Below are 18,544 nucleotides of genomic sequence, written 5' to 3' on the forward strand. Positions count from 1 at the left end.
TTTCCAAATAGCACTGTGGTTAAATGGCTAGCTGCTGCAAGCTATTTTTCAAAATAGCACTATAGTTCTCCAGTCCACAATAAAGTTTTCTACCTCTTTCTACCTCTGATGGTTTTAATAACAATCTGTGGATCTGCCCTTCCCTCCTAGACTGTCATTTTACCAGTCCAACAGGCCTGTTGTAGATTAAACTGTAGGATGGAGAGAGTTTATTAGACAGTGTGTCACAGATTAACGGTACCCACAAATAAGAGGTCTGCTCTTTGGATGTGTAACACGTAACATGTGTTTGTGTGTGAAGTAGTCACGTGCACATTTCTCTGAGTAGATCAAAAAAGTTTGAAAATGATCAATGAGTGGATATTCTCACTGCTCTGGAGAAAGTTTTTTTTTTTTTTACCCCGGTAACCGTTTCTGATTTAAATATGGTGCCTTGTTTTTGCCAAAAATAGTGTCAATGTGAAACTCGTGAAGTTTTAGCATCTATATACCTCTGTTAAAAGCTATCTACATGAAGTAGGCCTAAATAATACGTATCTATAGTTCACACACACAACACTTGGATCTGTCCATTTGAAACATCAGGTCTTGCTCTGTTGACACCTTCCTGACTTTTTATTGGAGGACAGATGGTCAGTACATTTCTATTGAGCCTTTTGTCTATAGTTATGTCAAAGATGGCGCATAGTCTCTGAAAGTACACTGAGCTTCATTCGACTTTATAACTCGTCATTATCTAAGATCGTGGATTTCAGGAAGTTTTGGAAGTTATTTTGGAACTTGATATACTTGTATTGCCTCGAGGGAGAGGAGAGACTCACTATTGCATAGAGCAGAAGTTGGAAGGTATTGGTTTGATGCTGGTCGAGTGTGGGACTGCAGCACTCTCTATCTGGTTTCCCCGGCATGTGTGAGGACTGAGGTTAGAGACACTAAGTGATATATGAACAGACCACAGACTTTAAGGTCTTACAACACAGCTCATTTCTTCACCTTCAGTAGTATTTTGGTTCCTTTTTAACAATTGTTTCAAAACCCAGCGCAGTAGAGCGCTTATAGAAATAATATTCACCATATTATTGACAATGTAAAACCCTCCTGTAAGGGAGTGTGTCACTGGCAGCAGGGAAGTCAGGCGCAGGAGAGCAAAACTGGGTAATCAACGGAGCAGTTTTATTCATAACCCCCGGAAACCAGAACAATAAACAAATGGGTACAAAACCCGTCGCGCACCAGAGAAAACGTGCACATGCACTTACAATAAACAATTCCGCACAAAGACATGGGGGGTACAGAGGGTTAAATACACAACATGTAATGAGGGAAATTGAGACCAGGTGTATGAGAAGACAAGACAAAACAAATGGAAAATGAAAAGCGGATCGATGATGGCTAGAAGACCGGTGACGCCCTAACGGCGCTCGGAGGGGAACCGACTTCGGCAGAGGAACCGACTTCGGTGGAAGTCGTGACACCTCCATGTGATTTTCCTACCATGGAAAATAAGTTATCAATATAAAAAAATGGAATGTTTAAAAAAGGTTTTACCTTTTTTTTTAACTAGGCAAGTCAGTTAAGAACAAATTATTACTTACAATGACGGCCTACCCCGGCCAAAACTGGACGACGCTGGGCCAATTGTAAATTCAAATTTTTAACATGTTTAATTTCTCCTTTGGATAATAAAAAAACACACACACAATGACACAGGCTCATATCCAAGTAGTGCAAAAGGTGGGGGCAGGTGTCGGGTGTAATTGAGGTAGGAAGGAAATGTTCATTGTGGTCTGGAACTAACATAAACTGGGCAATAACCTGACATTTTTGTCAGGATGTAAAAATGGTGCTTTGTTTGTATGCTCCTTATCTGAGAGATTCTGATCTTGTTTGGATATATTCAATAGTAGGAGTGTCACGGTTCACCAAACCCATGGTTTGGGACGTATTGTTGTTTTGGGGTCACAGTTCAGTTTTGGTATAGTGAAAACCATTCAGGAAGTTGAAGGAAAATATAAATCGCTTATGCATTTTGTTCATGTCTTACCATCTTTGGCAAATTAATGAATGGTCTACTAAATTCAATACATTTAGTTGATTTCCTACTATGTTCTATACATTTAGTTGATTTCGTACTATGTTCAATAAGTACAATTTTGCTTCTTCTGGGAAGCCAAAATGTTCCCACACTGGAGATTTAAATGATGATGGAGGATCTGGTTTATCTGCCCCACCACTCGCCATCATACAGAGAGAACTACTTCCCGGCTGCGCCTCACAAAAGGATAGTTTGAAATGGGCCAATTCAGATTTGAATTTTGATTAGAACATGCCCTTAGGCTCTAGTGTTTTAACTGAATAGCCTACAATGTATTTTTCAGCTCAGATTTTCTCAAGAGGCATACAACGCAGTGTAGGCATAGCCTACAGGTCTAGTGTTTTTATTTTGTCAAATCAAATCAAATCAAATTGTATTAGTCACATGCGCCGAATACAACCTTACAGTGAAATGCTTACTTACGAGCCCATAACCAACAATGCAGTTTAAAACAAAATACAGATAAGAATACGAAATAAAAGTAACAAGTAATTAAAGAGCAGCAGTAAAATAACAACAGCGAGACTATATACAGGGTATTACGGTACAGAGTCAATGTGCGGGGGCAACGGTTAGTTGAGGTAATATCTACATGTAGGTAGAGTTATTAAAGTTACTATGCATAGATGATAACAACAGAGAGTAGCAGCAGTGTAAAAGAGGGGGGGGGGGGGGGCAATGCAAATAGTCTGGGTAGCCATTTGTTTAGATGTTCAGGAGTCATATGGCTTGGGGGTAGAAGTTGTAGAAGCCTCTTGGACCTTGACATGGCGCTCCGGTACCACTTGGCGTGTGGTAGCAGAGAGAACAGTCTATTACTAGGGTGGCTGGAGTCTTTGACAATATTTAGGGCCTTCCTCTGACACCGCCTGGTATAGAGGTCCTGGATGGCGGGAAGCTTGGCCCCAGTGATGTACTAAGCCATTCAAACTACGCTCTGTAGTGCCTTGCGGTCTGAGACCGAGCAGTTGCCATACCAGGCAATGATGCAACCAGTCAGGATGCTCTCGATGGTACAGCTGTAGAACCTTTTGAGGATCTGAGGACCCATGTCAAATCTTTTCAGTCTCCTGAGGGGAAATATGTTTTGTCGTGCCCTCTTCACAACTGTCTTTAGTATTGTCATGTTTACGGTTAGATGGATTTCTTGTCCTCGCAGTGTAAACATTAGCCTCTTCAACCTTCAGATGACCTTCTAATATGTGGATGACGTGGGAAGAAGGTCCACAACAATCTTTTCTCTTCGGGATGTTTACTGTAGACAAGTGATAACACTATAGTTACTGCTTAGCTCCAGTTCAGATAACACATAGGTGTCCATACCAGGGCCATACAACAGACTGACGAACCAACGAAAAAACACTGACAATTGGAACACACAGCTCGCAGTCATGTAGAGATCAAAGTAGGCAGGACGTGCTGCTTCAGTGGCACAACTACCCTGAACAACAATATAAATGCAACATGTAAAGTGTTGGTTCCATGTTTCATGGGCTGGAATAACAGATCCCAGAAATTATCCAGACACACAAAAAGCTTTTTTCTCTCAAATTTTGAGCACAAATCTGTTTACATCCCTGTTAGTGAGCATTTCTTCTTTTCCAAGATAATCCATCCACCTGACAGGTGTGGTTTATGGAAACTGATTAAACAGCATAATCTTTTACACACGTGCACCTGGTGCTGCGGACAATAAAAGGCCACTTCAAAATGTGCAGTTTAGTCATACAACACAATGCCACAGATGTTTCAAGTTTTGAGGGAGCGTGGAATTGGCATGCTGATTGCAGGAATGTCCAACAGAGCTGTTGCCAGATAATTACATGTTAATTTATCTACTATAAGCTGCCTCCTATGTTGTTTTAGAGAATTTGGCAGTACATCCAACCAGCCTCACAACCGCGGGCGGGCGGGCAGGGGGGGGGGGAGGGGGGGGGAATGCTGAGTAGTATTTCTGTCTGTAATAAAAATGCATTCTGATTGGCTGTGCCTGGATCCCCAGTGGGTGGGCCTATACCCTCCAAGGCCCACCCATGGCTGCATCCATGCCCAGTCATGTGAAATACATAGATTAAGGCCTAATGAATGTATTTCAATTGAGTGATTTCCTCATATGAACTGTAACTCAGTAAATTCTTTGAAATTGTTGCATGTTGCGATTATATTTTTGTTCACCTTTGACTTTTTTCACATTTAGTTATATTACAGCCTTATTCTAAAATATATATATGTTTATATCCCTCATCAATCTACACACAATACCCCATAATGAGAAAGTGAAAACCGTTATTTAGACATTTTTGCACATTTATACAAAATTTAAAACAGAAATACCTTATTAACGTAAGTATTCAAACCCTTTGCTATGAGACTCGAAATTGAGCTCAGGTGCATCCTGTTTCCATTGATCATCCTTGAGATGTTTCTACAACTTGATAGAATTGACAGTTGAAGTTTGCCAAAAGGCACCTAAAGATTCTCAGACCATGAGAAGCAAGATTCTCTGGTCTGATGAAACCAAGATTGAACTGTTTCGCCTGAATGCCAAGTGTCACGTCTGGAGGAAACCTGGCACCATCCCTACAGTGAAGCATGGTGGTGGCAGCATCATGCTGTGTTTTTCAGCGGCAGGGACTGGGAGACTAGTCAGGATCGAGGGAAAGATGAACAGAGCTAAGTACATAGAGATCCTTGATGAAAACCTGCTCCAGAGTGCTCAGAACCTTAGACTGGGGCGAAGGTTCACCTTCCAACAGGACAACGACCCTAAGCACACAGCCAACACAACACAGGAGTGGCTTTGGGACAAGTCTCTGAATGTCCTTGAGTGGCCCAGCCAGAGCCAATTGAACATCTCTGGAGAGATCGGAAAGTAGCTGTGCAGCGACACTCCCCATCCAACCTGGCAGAGCTTGAGAGGATCTGCAAAGAAGAATGGGAGAAACTCCCTAAATACAGCTGTGCCAAGCTTGTAGCATCATACCCAAGAAGACTCGAGGCTGTAATCGCTGCCGAAGGTGATTCAGCAAAGTACTGAGTAAAGGGTCTGAATACTTATGTAAATGTGATATTTCAGTTTTTATCTATATATATATACATATATATATACATTTTCAAAAGTTTCTAAAATCTTGTTTTTGCTTGATCATTATGGGGTATTGTTTGTAGATTGATGAGGGGAAAAAAACAATTAATTCAATTTTAGAATAAGGCTGTAATATAACAAACTGTGGAAAAAGTCAATGGGTCTGAATACTTTCCGAATGCACTGTATATTCGCACCCCTTGACTTTTTCCACATTTTGTTGTTTTACAACCTGAATACATGTTTTACTGAATATAGCTTTTTTTGTCACTGGCCTACACACAATAACATCAAAGGGGAATTATATTTGATCGAAAAATGTATAAAAATGTTAATAGGAACTGTCTTGAGTCAATAAGTATTTAACCCCTTTGTTATGGCAAGCCTAAATCAGTTCAGGAGTAGAAATTGCTTAACAATCCACATAATATGTTGCATGTGTAATAATAGTGTTTAACATTACTTTTGAATGACTACCTCATCTCGGTACCCCACACATACAAGGAATCCGCTCAGTGATTTCACCATGAGGCCAATGGTGACTTTAGTTTAATGGCTGTGAAAGGAGAAAACTGAGGATGGATCAACAACATTGTAGAAACTCCAAAATACTAACCTAATTGATAAAGTGAAAAGAAGGAAGCCTGTACAGAATTAAAATATTTCAAAACTTGCATCCTGTTTGCAACAAGGCACTTAAGTAATACTGGAAGAAATGTGGCAACGCAATAAACTTTTGGTCTTGAATACAAAGTGTTATGTTTGGGGCCAATCCAATAAAACACATTAATGAGTACCACTTCCAATATTGTCAAACATCATGGTGACTGCATCATGTTATGGGTATACTTGTAATCATTAAGTAGTGGGGAGTTTTTCAGGATAAAAAAGAAATGGAATGGAGCTAAGCACAGGCAAAATCCTAGAGGAAAACCTGCTTTCCATGAGACACTGGAGTTGCTTGCTAAGAAGACAGTGAATGTTCCTGAGTGACTGAGTTACAATTTTGACTTAAATCAGCTTTAAAATCTATGGCAAGACCTGCAAATGGTTGTCTAGCAATGACTAATAACACATTTAACAGAGCTTGAACAATTTTGAAAAGAATATTGGGCAAATGTTGCACAATCCAGGTATGGATAGCTGTTAGATACTTACCCATAAAAACTCAGATTATTGACTCAGGGGTGGGAATACTTGTGTAAATGTGATATTTCTGTATTTCATTTTCAATAAATGTTCTAAAATAACATAATTGAATCTATTTTTAATTCAGGCTGTAAAACAACAAAATGTGGAATAAGTCAAGTGGTATGAATACTTTCTGAAGGCACTATATATATAGTTTGATGTATAAATTGTTCCGGACGGTGCAATACGAATACGTGTATCGTTACACTCAATGACATATATAAACCCTGGATAGCTGACGCTATGTCTTAGCCAATAAGAACCGTTGAAGCCACCAGACCACCATTATCATACTACTTCGGGGCTTTGAGTAATGGAAGTGGATCAGGGAAAAACCATGTCCCACATTAAAATAGCCAACTTGTCAATAATACCAGGATGTGCGGCATATGGATGCAGCCAGCACCAATTCAAGGGATGTGGGAAGACATTTCATATGCAAGTATCTAAATTATTAGTGTAGAAAATGTTTTTTGGGGTGCAGGCTGTAACCATAGCAACGCATGTATGCAAATGTATGTGTATGCTAGCTAGCTTAAAAAACTATAACCCATTTGTTGATGTATCACCACTTTATCCACGCTTAATAACATCTGTACAATTAAACTGCTGTTCTCATGGATTTCCGAATAATTCTTTCACAACTGTTGAACAAATATTGTGCATTGACAATGAATGCCGTTAATGGTAGCAGCCAGCCTAGTACATGAGCTATACACCAGTGAACACAGTGTTTTTTATAGTCTGAATGTGTCACATGGGATGACGCTGGAGAGACGAAGCAGGTACGGGGAGTAAAACATTTAATAAAGAACGGACATGGACCGAGACAGGAACAGGAAACAGGTAACAAAGGAAAGGCAATCAATGCAGCAGTGGGAACATAGCAGGGAACTGACAAATATAGGGGAGGTAATAAACAGATGATAAGTGAATCCAGGTGAGTCCAATATCGCTGATGCGCGTGACGAGGGAAGGCAGGTGTGCGTAATGGAGGATAGGAGTGCGTAGTAGAGAAGTGTGCTACTGTCACACTCTGACCATAGTTTGCGTTGTTTGTTTCTATGTTTTGGTTGGTCAGGGTGTGATATGAGTGGGCATTCTATGTTGTATGTCTAGTTTGTCTGTATCGATGTGTTTGGCCTGATATGGTTGTCAATCAGAGGCAGGTGTTAGTCGTTGTCTCTGATGGGGAACCATATTTATGTAGGCTGTTTTGTATTGTGGGGTGTGGGTGATTGTTCCTGTTTCGTGGGGTGTGGGTGATTGTTCCTGTTTCGTCGTCGTTCATTTTGTTGGTTATTGTTTGTTGGTTTAAGTATTCTATTAAAATGGATAATCATCACGCTGCATTTTGGTCCTCCTCTCTTTCGCCAGACAAAGAACGTTTAAACAGCTACAGGTTTTCATTTAAACAGCTACAGGTTTTGGAAGATACATTTATATTTTTTCATTGCATACAGAGTAATACATACATACTTTTAAAAAACAATACATAAACTCAGCAAAAAAATAAATGTCCCTTTTTCAGGACCCTGTTTTTCAAAGATAATTCATAAGAATCCAAATAACTTCACAGATCTTCATTGTAAATGGTTTACACACTGTTTCCAATGCTTGCTCAATGAACCATAAACAATTAATGAACATGCACCTTTGGAACGGTCGTTAAGACACAAACAGCTTACAGACGGTAGGCAATTAAGGTCACAGTTATGACCACTTAGGACAATAAAGAAACCTTTCTACTGACCCTGAAAAACACCAAAAGAAAGATGCCCAGGGTCCCTGCTCATCTGCGTGAACGTGCCTTAGGCATGCTGCAAGGAGGCATGAGGACTGCATATGTGGCCAGGGCAATAAATTGCAATGTCCGTACTGAGACGTCGAAGACAGCGCTACAGGGAGACAGGACGGACAGCTGATCGTCCTCGCAGTGGCAGACCACGTTTAACAACACCTGCACAGGATCGGTACATCCGAACATCACAACTGGGGGACAGGTACAGGATGGCAACAACTGCCTGAGTTACACCAGGAACGCACAATCCCTCCATCAGTGCTCAGACTGTCCGCGATAGGCTGAGAGAGGCTGGACTGAGGGCTTGTAGGAAGACATCCTCCTCCCTCATGTGGTACCCTTCCTGCAGGCTCATCCTGACATGACCCTCCATCATGACAATGCCAAGCAGTATGGCACTGCTCTGTGCCATACTGTTCTGTGCGTGATTTCCTGCAAGACAGGGATGTCAGTGTTCTGCCATGGACAGCGAAGAGCCCGGATCACAATCCCATTGAGCACGTCTGGGACCTGTTGGATTGGAGAAATGTTTGGGAACTTGCAGGTGCCTTGGTGGAAGAGTGAGGTAACATCTCACAGCAAGAACTGAACATCTGGTGCAGTCCATGAGGAGGAGATGCACTGCAGTACGTAATGCAGCTGGTGGCCACACCAGATACTGACTGTTACTTTTGATTTTGACCCCCCCCCCCCTTTGTTCAGGGACACATTATTCCATTTCTGTTAGTCACATGTCTGTGGAACTTGTTCAGTTTATGTCTCAGTTGTTGAATCTTGTTATTCAAACAAATATTTACACATGTTAAGTTTGCTGAAAATATACGCAGTTGACAATGAAAGGAAGTTTATTTTTAGTATTGTATGAACTTAACAGAAGCCAATCATTTATCAGTGAAAATTGAAAATGTAAAAACATTTAGGACATTTTCATAGAGTTCTTATGTTGCGGTCCCCGCTACAATAAAGAAATACTTAAATGCATGCATTTTTGTTCTTGAAACATGACAATGAAATTCCAATGGAGGCTTTTCCTATGGAGGAGTATCAAAATGGCGGACGGGGACTTCCGAACAGCGCCCCCTATCAGTCATCTAGTGAATACACATATATCATTTGTTACACCCCTACTCAATTGTCAACATATTGAAACTTTATCGATGTTGTATACGTAGATATTGATAAACAGAATGTTTGCTTTCTGGATCCGTTTCTCTGGCAAGAAGACTGATGTGTAACACATTCTTGCATCTCAGTGGTGTCTGTGTGGCCAAGGTCTAGAAGAGTACACAGTGCAGTAGTATCGATAAATTTGGGATAATAAATTAAGTCTATTAAAGAACATATCGTACAACAGGAGAAAAAGTAAGAAGATTCTTTCACAAAACGAATTGACTAGAGCAAACAGTCATGAAGCAGTAGGCCTAGCAGATGTTAAAGCAATTGTATATGTGACCCGTTCTCAGTAAATTTCTTTCTGTAAATGGGTCATTTGACAGGCTTGAGAAATGGATGTCATACTTTGAATTTATTCATTGATGTTACAAGACACGTGGTAAATGTCTGGTGAACTTTGAAGAAGGTAGATGATCTTTAGGCATACAGATACCATCAGCCTTCTGGTCAGTGTTGGCTAGAAAGCTAAGTTCCCATTACCTTGTTATTGGACTTAGTGTGAACATGCCCAACCCTTTTTCTAAAATAACCTTTTTAAAATAGTCACTTCATCTCTTTTCAAAATCTTAATCAAGACACGTATATATATTCCCAGCTGTTCTCTCTACCACTTTGGAAACAAGCATTTTAATGAATACTTTCAAGTGATATCCTTTGGTTCCATATTGTGCATTTTGTTGTATATGTCTGTTGCCAAAAATAAATTCAATTCATAAGAGAAGAAAAAAGAAAAAGATCCGTCCTTGAAGTTTGACATTCTCAGCTTTGTTCTTCTTTTCCCCAAAAACAATGCAGAGTTCCATGTGCTTGCAGACCGGTAGTTAGTGCTGCTTTAGCTCCATCCTGGCACTAAAGAGTTGTGTTCAAAGGTGACCGACAGTCTCAATTCAATCTTACATTATGTAGGAACATTTTAAATTGTGTTTTTTACATTGGATAAAAGTTTCAGAGCTAGAACATTGTATATCATACACTGCAGTTGAGGAACAATGGGAAAGTAATTCTGTTTTGAAAGTTGATAAACTTGTAACCCCACTTTTGAGAAAATGGCCCTTGAATATTTTGGTACACCTACTGGAGAGCTTTTCTTTGTCTACACCAATTAATATTTAATATGAGAGGATAAAAGAGCCACCGTCTTCATATTCAGACCAACAACTACCACAGGATTAAACACAAACAAGGAACGTGTCGGTTGGAATGCTTAGAAGAACCATTTCAAATTCTACAAAAACATCTTCAAAAAGTCCACCACAATTCTATATTGTTGGTTACTATAATCTATGTGGTTGTTCGTATTTAGGTCACTCTGAGGCACCAAGGCTATATGCCATAACGTCTGCTTTCACAAACAGGCGTCCTCAAACATCTCATCAAATGTCTCATCCACCGCAGTCGCAGCCTACATTCCTATACAATGTTGGTGCTCCCGCTGGCAGTGCGCAGTCCAAAGACTCACCGTCTACGTCCCAAATGCTACCCTATCCCCTATTTAGGCCACTACTTTTGATCAGGGCCTATAGGATAGTAGTGCAATATGTAGGGAATAGGGTGCCATTTGGGATGCAGGTCCATCTGTAGAAGTCATCAAGTCATTATCTCTCCCCCTTGCTGATCCATCCTCACATTCCTCAAAGCTTTTCAAATATGTCAGCTGGATAAACCCTGAATAATCTATTTGCTTAGTGATTTGTTATACTCTTAATAATATAAACATTTCAACCAAATTTTGACTGAATTCAACAGCGTCATTTTGGTAAGAGAGGTAAAACAGCACTGAGAAATGACTTTGTCTCGGGCCAAACAACACTAGTGCCAATACATCCTCCAAACACCGGCTTCTCGGGCATTATCACTTTCATACAACGGCTTACCAACATGTTAAAGTAATGATTGACATATTTTCAAATTATTTTTTTTTTTGATTACAATTATTCATACTATTTCATCTTTCCACAAGATATAGTCCCAACACAAATCTAGGGTTGCTACCCAAGCCGGCTGGTTGTTCATTCTATCGGTTCGGTTGCCAGAGACTCAACCCAGTCATTCAGTCTTTTTGTTCTGTATCTATGGATGTGACCCAGTCGTTTGTTCTAAACGTTCGTGCCATACTGGCTGGAAATGTTCTCAACGTTCTTGCTTGCTAGCTAGGCATCTACGGCTAACTTACAGTCATGTCAAACAGTGCAGCCAGAATAACAACAAAGTAGCTGCATTTGCTTTTGTTTAAGCTGTTTTCTGGTGACATTTATTTGGACACATCCATAAGAAGGAGCTAATGAGGCACGATTTCACCTGACATAGAAAATGTGCTCACTTGTCAGGACACTGCTGTTCAGAGGAGCTAGTCAACAACACAGCTAACACAATCACTTCAAACTGAAGCTGGAAAGACTGCAAACTAGCTGCACTTTGTTTCATTTTACCTTTTATCAATTGACATTTCTTTGTATATATCCATAAAAAATATGCCAGCTGATTCATGATTTCCACTGGCTGAGACTCCCGACGCATTCATTACTATGGGACAGCTGGAGATCGAATTTGAATATTGAAACAATGTTGTAAATGTCGGCGAGACAGACAGAAAAGTTTGTACAAATCTCCGCTGTTGAAAACTAGTTAGTCTAAAAGAAGTGTGAGATAATGACTAGATGCTTTTTATAGTGGAGAAAGTGTCTAAGTTGCCTGGCTGGGCTGATGAGACAGTGGATTGCGTAATCAGATGGAACAGAGTAAATAGGCATATTAGCATCATAGATTTAGCCGGTGGTAACTTGTGGAATAGACATGGCAGGAATGCGGTTTTGACCAATCAGCATTCAGGATTAGACCCACCCGTTGTATACATTTATATAATTGAGTGAAATTACCTTCTGTAGCGGGACCCTGTATTAGCAAACCCCTAAATCATGGGATTTCAATACTATAATAAGATGTCCAGGATAGGACTTTTAGTCCCTGGTCTCGTATGCCTGGTAGAGTGTAGGGTGAAGTAGACGCTGATCTTGGGTCGGTTTTTCCCCCACTAATGGTTAAGTTTGGGATTAGGGGAGGGGAAGCGGATCCTAGATCTGTACCTAGGGGAAACTTCACCCCAGAGCCATGGTACAGCAGGATGTTGGTGTTGTTCAGGGAATCAAAGACATTATGACAATATTATACCTGGCCCGAGCTGTATCCTGACCTGTCTGTACAGCTGCTTCACTCTCTGATCCAGGAAGTATACATGTTCTATGGTCCTGATCCAGGATTTCTATCTTGCATGGTTTTTATCCAATTCTACGTTTTCCAAAATCGACTCCATGATAAATATAATATAATCTGCCTCACTTTGATCCTAGCTCAAGTCTATATTCTGGGTGGTACTGATGCAACCATGGGCCTAATGTATATTATCTATGGCCACGATCCTTGTCTTTGTGCTTCGTGAGAAATCTAGGTCACACATTCTCCATGGTTTTCATCTCGTCTTGTGGCTTTTCAAGAGTGAAGGGAGGCTACAGGGGGTACTGAGTCAAATTAGACCTGGGTGCAAATAGTATCCTAAATCTTTGTTATACTTCATCTGTGCTTGTTGGAGCTTGCCTGACACACTGGAACCAATGGGATTAGTCCTAAAAGTGCTATTTGAACCCAGGTCTAATTGAAATACAAGATCTCTGCAATCGCGTGACTGGGCTCTGACTCAATAATAGTCACGTCCTGCAGCCCTCCTCTGGACCCAGTGGAAACTCTTACTCAGGGGAATTATGTCATCGTTCAAATTGACCCAGAGACAATGAACCCAGAACACATTATAGAAAGCCGTCTCTCTGTGGCTGCAGGACGGTGGTAGGCTACTCACACGTGGCAGACGTCTATGCTGCTTTAACTAACCATAATGAGTCAGTGTGCAATATGCATTGTGTCAGTCCATTTGGTCCACTCATTCACACATTGGTTCAATTTCCTCTTGACGCAGAGCAATGTGGCTAAAACACTAGCACATTTAAACCACAGGAAGCCCCCTTTCTGAGACCTAACCCTTATGTCACATGATGACCACTGCCTGACGTTGTTATAAACCAGAGCTTAACAGAGGTATCCAAGGGGACATTCACATTCATTGCATCGCATTCATTTATATTTGTGAATGCAGTTACAACTACTTGGCAAGGACGCACGTGTATTCTATACAGCCATTTCGCAAACAAGCTGACAGCTTACAGATACAGTAGCTATGAGCCTGAGAGGCTGAGAGGTGCAGACAGCCAGTCAGTCAGTCCAGCTGGTGAAAGTTGTCTTAATGGCTGTCTGTCTGTGAGTGGAACCAGTTATTACAGTGTATAACAAGGCACCTGTGTAAGCAGATGGACACACACACACACACACACACACACACACACACACACACACACACACACACACACACACACACACACACACACACACACACACACACACACACACACACACACACACACTCTCCTAATAGCACAGTGGATGATAATGCCAGCCTTAATATACAGGAGAGTACTGTAACGAACGGTTACGATGCCAGCCCCAGACCATAATAAGTGGCGTGGCCAGCCTGAACCAGCCCAGTCTCCTAAACGGCACAGATGCAATCTCTTATCACTGTGGCAACACACATTACCTGGTCATTATAGGGCTGTTTCTCTATTTTTACGCTGTTCGTTTTTCCTGGGCCCCTGTGAAAGTAGCTCCGCCTCCATGGTTTAGTGTATGTAAAACCCACAGCCTGCCGGCAGCTGTATCTGATACAGACTCAGTGTAACGGTGTACAGTACAGCCCTGTAATCATTATGTTTTTACACTGTAAATTATGTGTAATAGAACTGTAAATTAGATCAAGTTGAAAGATTATATATGCACCTTTTATGGATATTAATTCAAGTTGTCATTGTGCATTCAATTTACACCACGTATTGTCTTCATACAAATGTGATTAGTTATGTACTGACAGATTGGGCAAATAGGGATTTAGAAAAAAATGCCATAGGTTTGAAATCTAATTTGTGCTTCTCTTAGAAGTACATCGGGATAACCAGTGTAGCTCTTAAGGCCTGCAGAGGAAAGGAACATTCCAAGCTAAGTTTCCACTGGCTAGATTCAAGAATTATTCAACTGCAAACATTCCAGGAAGATCTTTGCTTTATTACTTTTCTGAGAAATGGTCCATGGCAGCAATGACATGTCTTCACCATTCAGTCTTGAATTTACAATGCATTTATTCTGGTAACCATAAACACGTCTATACTTGCCAGGTCTGGCAATAGATGGATACTGATGTGAACTTCTCAAGGTTCAAGAAGTGAACTGCCCTATTAGCTAAAATACTACACTCTGGTTCACTATAAGTACCTGCATCATACTGGCTGTATTTCTGTATTTTTAAAGTTATATATCTTAAAAACTTGATTGCTGACATGCAAAATATTCTCAGACTTTATAAAAAATGGACAATTGAAACAAATAACAAAATAAGGTTTTTGGGTGGAGGTTAACCTCCAAAAGCAGAAGTTGCATCACAGGCTGTAATTCCAGAGGCTAGTGGCTACTGCATGAGGCTAGTGTCTACTGCATGAGGCTAGTGGCTACTGCATGAGGCTAGTGGCTACTGCATGAGGCTAGAGGCTACTGCATGAGGCTAGAGGCTACTGCATGAGGCTAGTGCATAAGGGACTGAGTGTTTGTGCTTTTGGCAACACCATTGCTCATTGTCAAGCCAAAGATCATGTTTGACATGTATTGGCATGATAGCACAATTTGACTGGCGCTCAGACTGGCGCTCAGACTGGCACTCAGACTGGCACTCACTTATGTATGAACTCTATTTATCATTTTCTCAGGACTTTACCTTCCAACCCTGCGTGGATCTAAAGTGAGCGTGACCTGACAGGGAACCAGAGGTGTATCTCTGGATTTAAAGCTCCTGTCAGAGAGTGTCGAAGAAGCGAGAACAATCTGTCACGGATCCAACAGGCAGGTGTCATAGCGTTTCTATCATTAAATGTGAAGACTTATATTTTCAAATCAATTCTCTATGTGTAATTATGCCTTACGTGATTAAACTAATCATGTAACTTTAATTAACTGGGAAGTCAGGGCACCACGGGAAAATGTCTATATAGTCTCTATATCCCGAATCAACTCTTCAGATATTTTCATAGCTTATCGATTACAGCCTTCTATTAATGTATTATTACCTCATCAATCTCATTCCTGAACGTCGCAAACCGTTGGATATCTGCACGAACCCCCCTATCCACATCGATGGAACAGTAGTGGAGAGGGTAGCAAGTTTTAAGTTCCTCGGCATACACATCACAGACAAACTGAATTGGTCCACTCACACAGACAGCATCGTGAAGAAGGCGCAGCAGCGCCTCTTCAACCTCAGGAGGCTGAAGAAATTCGGCTTGTCACCAAAAGCACTCACAAACTTCTACAGATGCACAATCGAGAGCATCCTGGCGGGCTGTATCACCGCCTGGTATGGCAACTGCACCGCCCTCAACCGTAAGGCTCTCCAGAGGGTAGTGAGGTCTGCACAACGCATCACCGGGGGCAAACTACCTGCCCTCCAGGACACCTACACCACCCGATGTCACAGGAAGGCCATAAAGATCATCAAGGACATCAACCACCCGAGCCACTGCCTGTTCACCCCGCTATCATCCAGAAGGCGAGGTCAGTACAGGTGCATCAAAGCTGGGTCCGAGAGACTGAAAAACAGCTTCTATCTCAAGGCCATCAGACTGTTAAACAGCCACCACTAACATTGAGTGGCTGCTGCCAACACACTGACACTGACTCAACTCCAGCCACTTTAATAATGGGAATTGATGGGAAATGATGTAAATATATCACTAGCCACTTTAAACAATGCTACCTTATATAATGTTACTTACCCTACATTATTCATCTCATATGCATACGTATATACTGTACTCTATATCATCGACTGTATCCTTATGTAATACATGTATCACTAGCCACTTTAAACTATGCCACTTTGTTTACATACTCATCTCATTTGTACATACTGTACTCGATACCATCTACTGTATCTTGCCTATGCTGCTCTGTACCATCACTCATTCATATATCCTTATGTACATATTCTTTATCCCCTTACACTGTGTACAAGACAGTAGTTTTGGAATTGTTAGTTAGATTACTTGTTATTACTGCATTGTCGGAACTAGAAGCACAAGCATTTCGCTACACTCGCATTAACATCTGCTAACCATGTGTATGTGACAAATAAAATTTGATTTGATTTGATTTGAACCCTAACATAAATCATGCAATGTACAAATTGGCTTAAATATTTATTTACTGACTAACTAATCAATCACAGAATTACATAAACACACACACAATAGTTATACATTGGTTACTGACATGACACACTGAAAAGTCCCTAGTGGGCTAAGCTGATATGAAGGCTTGGTAGACAAAGGAAAGGGGTGGGGCCAGCTCAAGAGCGGGAAACTCAGAGTGGACACACATACAGTGCCTTGCGAAAGTATTCGGCCCCATTGAACTTTGCGACCTTTTGCCACATTTCAGGCTTCAAACATAAAGATATAAAACTGTATTTTTTTGTGAAGAATCAACAACAAGTGGGACACAATCATGAAGTGGAACAACATTTATTGGATATTTCAAACTTTTTTAACAAATCAAAAACGGAAAAATTGGGCGTGCAAAATTATTCAGCCCCCTTAAGTTAATACTTTGTAGCGCCACCTTTTGCTGCGATTACAGCTGTAAGTCGCTTGGGGTATGTCTCTATCAGTTTTGCACATCGAGAGACTGACGTTTTTTCCCATTCCTCCTTGCAAAACAGCTCGAGCTCAGTGAGGTTGGATGGAGAGCATTTGTGAACAGCAGTTTTCAGTTCTTTCCACAGATTCTCGATTGGATTCAGATCTGGACTTTGACTTGGCCATTCTAACACCTGGATATGTTTATTTTTGAACCATTCCATTGTAGATTTTGCTTTATGTTTTGGATCATTGTCTTGTTGGAAGACAAATCTCCGTCCCAGTCTCAGGTCTTTTGCAGACTCCATCAGGTTTTCTTCCAGAATGGTCCTGTATTTGGCTCCATCCATCTTCCCATCAATTTTAACCATCTTCCCTGTCCCTGCTGAAGAAAAGCAGGCCCAAACCATGATGCTGCCACCACCATGTTTGACAGTTGGGATGGTGTGTTCAGGGTGATGAGCTGTGTTGCTTTTACGCCAAACATAACGTTTTGCATTGTTGCCAAAAAGTTCAATTTTGGTTTCATCTGACCAGAGCACCTTCTTCCACATGTTTGGTGTGTCTCCCAGGTGGCTTGTGGCAAACTTTAAACAACACTTTTTATGGATATCTTTAAGAAATGGCTTTCTTCTTGCCACTCTTCCATAAAGGCCAGATTTGTGCAATATACGACTGATTGTTGTCTTATGGACAGAGTCTCCCACCTCAGCTGTAGATCTCTGCAGTTCATCCAGAGCACATATGTCAGAGTCAAGGCCCGCGGGCCACATCCGGCCCGCAAGAAGGTTTTTTACGGCCCCTGGGATGATCTTGATTTATTATTAGAACCGGCCCGCAGCAAGCCGGCAGCCCGCAGATCTTTTACACGCACCAATACTACATTTCCCACAATGCAAAGGTGACGCACCGAGCAGTAGGCTGCTTCATTTCAATATTTATTGGCACAGCAGTCGTCAGCATCACAGTAAAATTAACTTTCAGATACCCATCAAAAATGGCAAAACGGAAGGTGGATACTGAGAACCGGGGGTTTCAAACAAGGTGGGAGTCGGAGTATATGTTCACGAAGGTAGCTGGAAAACCTGTGTGTCTTCTGTGTGGAGAAAGTGTGGCGGTACTGAAAGAGTATAATCTGAGACGACATTATGAAACGAAACACGCGGACACACACGCGGACGCAACTGTCAAGGCCAGTTTTATTTTGGCAGAAGAGATCGCTAAATCAGCCCGGCCATTTACGGAGGGGGATTTCATCAAAAACTGCATGATTAAAGTTTGTGACGAAGTTTGCCCAGAAAAAAGGCAACTCTTTTTAAATGTGAGTCTGAGCAGAAACACCATTGCCGAGAGAGTAGACCAGTTGTCCATCAATCTAAAAGAGCAGCTTGTGAAAAAGGGAAAAGATTTTATTGCAT

This window comes from Oncorhynchus clarkii, chromosome 18 (genome assembly GCF_045791955.1).
Source record: "Oncorhynchus clarkii lewisi isolate Uvic-CL-2024 chromosome 18, UVic_Ocla_1.0, whole genome shotgun sequence".
NCBI classification, from domain to species: Eukaryota; Metazoa; Chordata; class Actinopteri; order Salmoniformes; family Salmonidae; genus Oncorhynchus; species Oncorhynchus clarkii.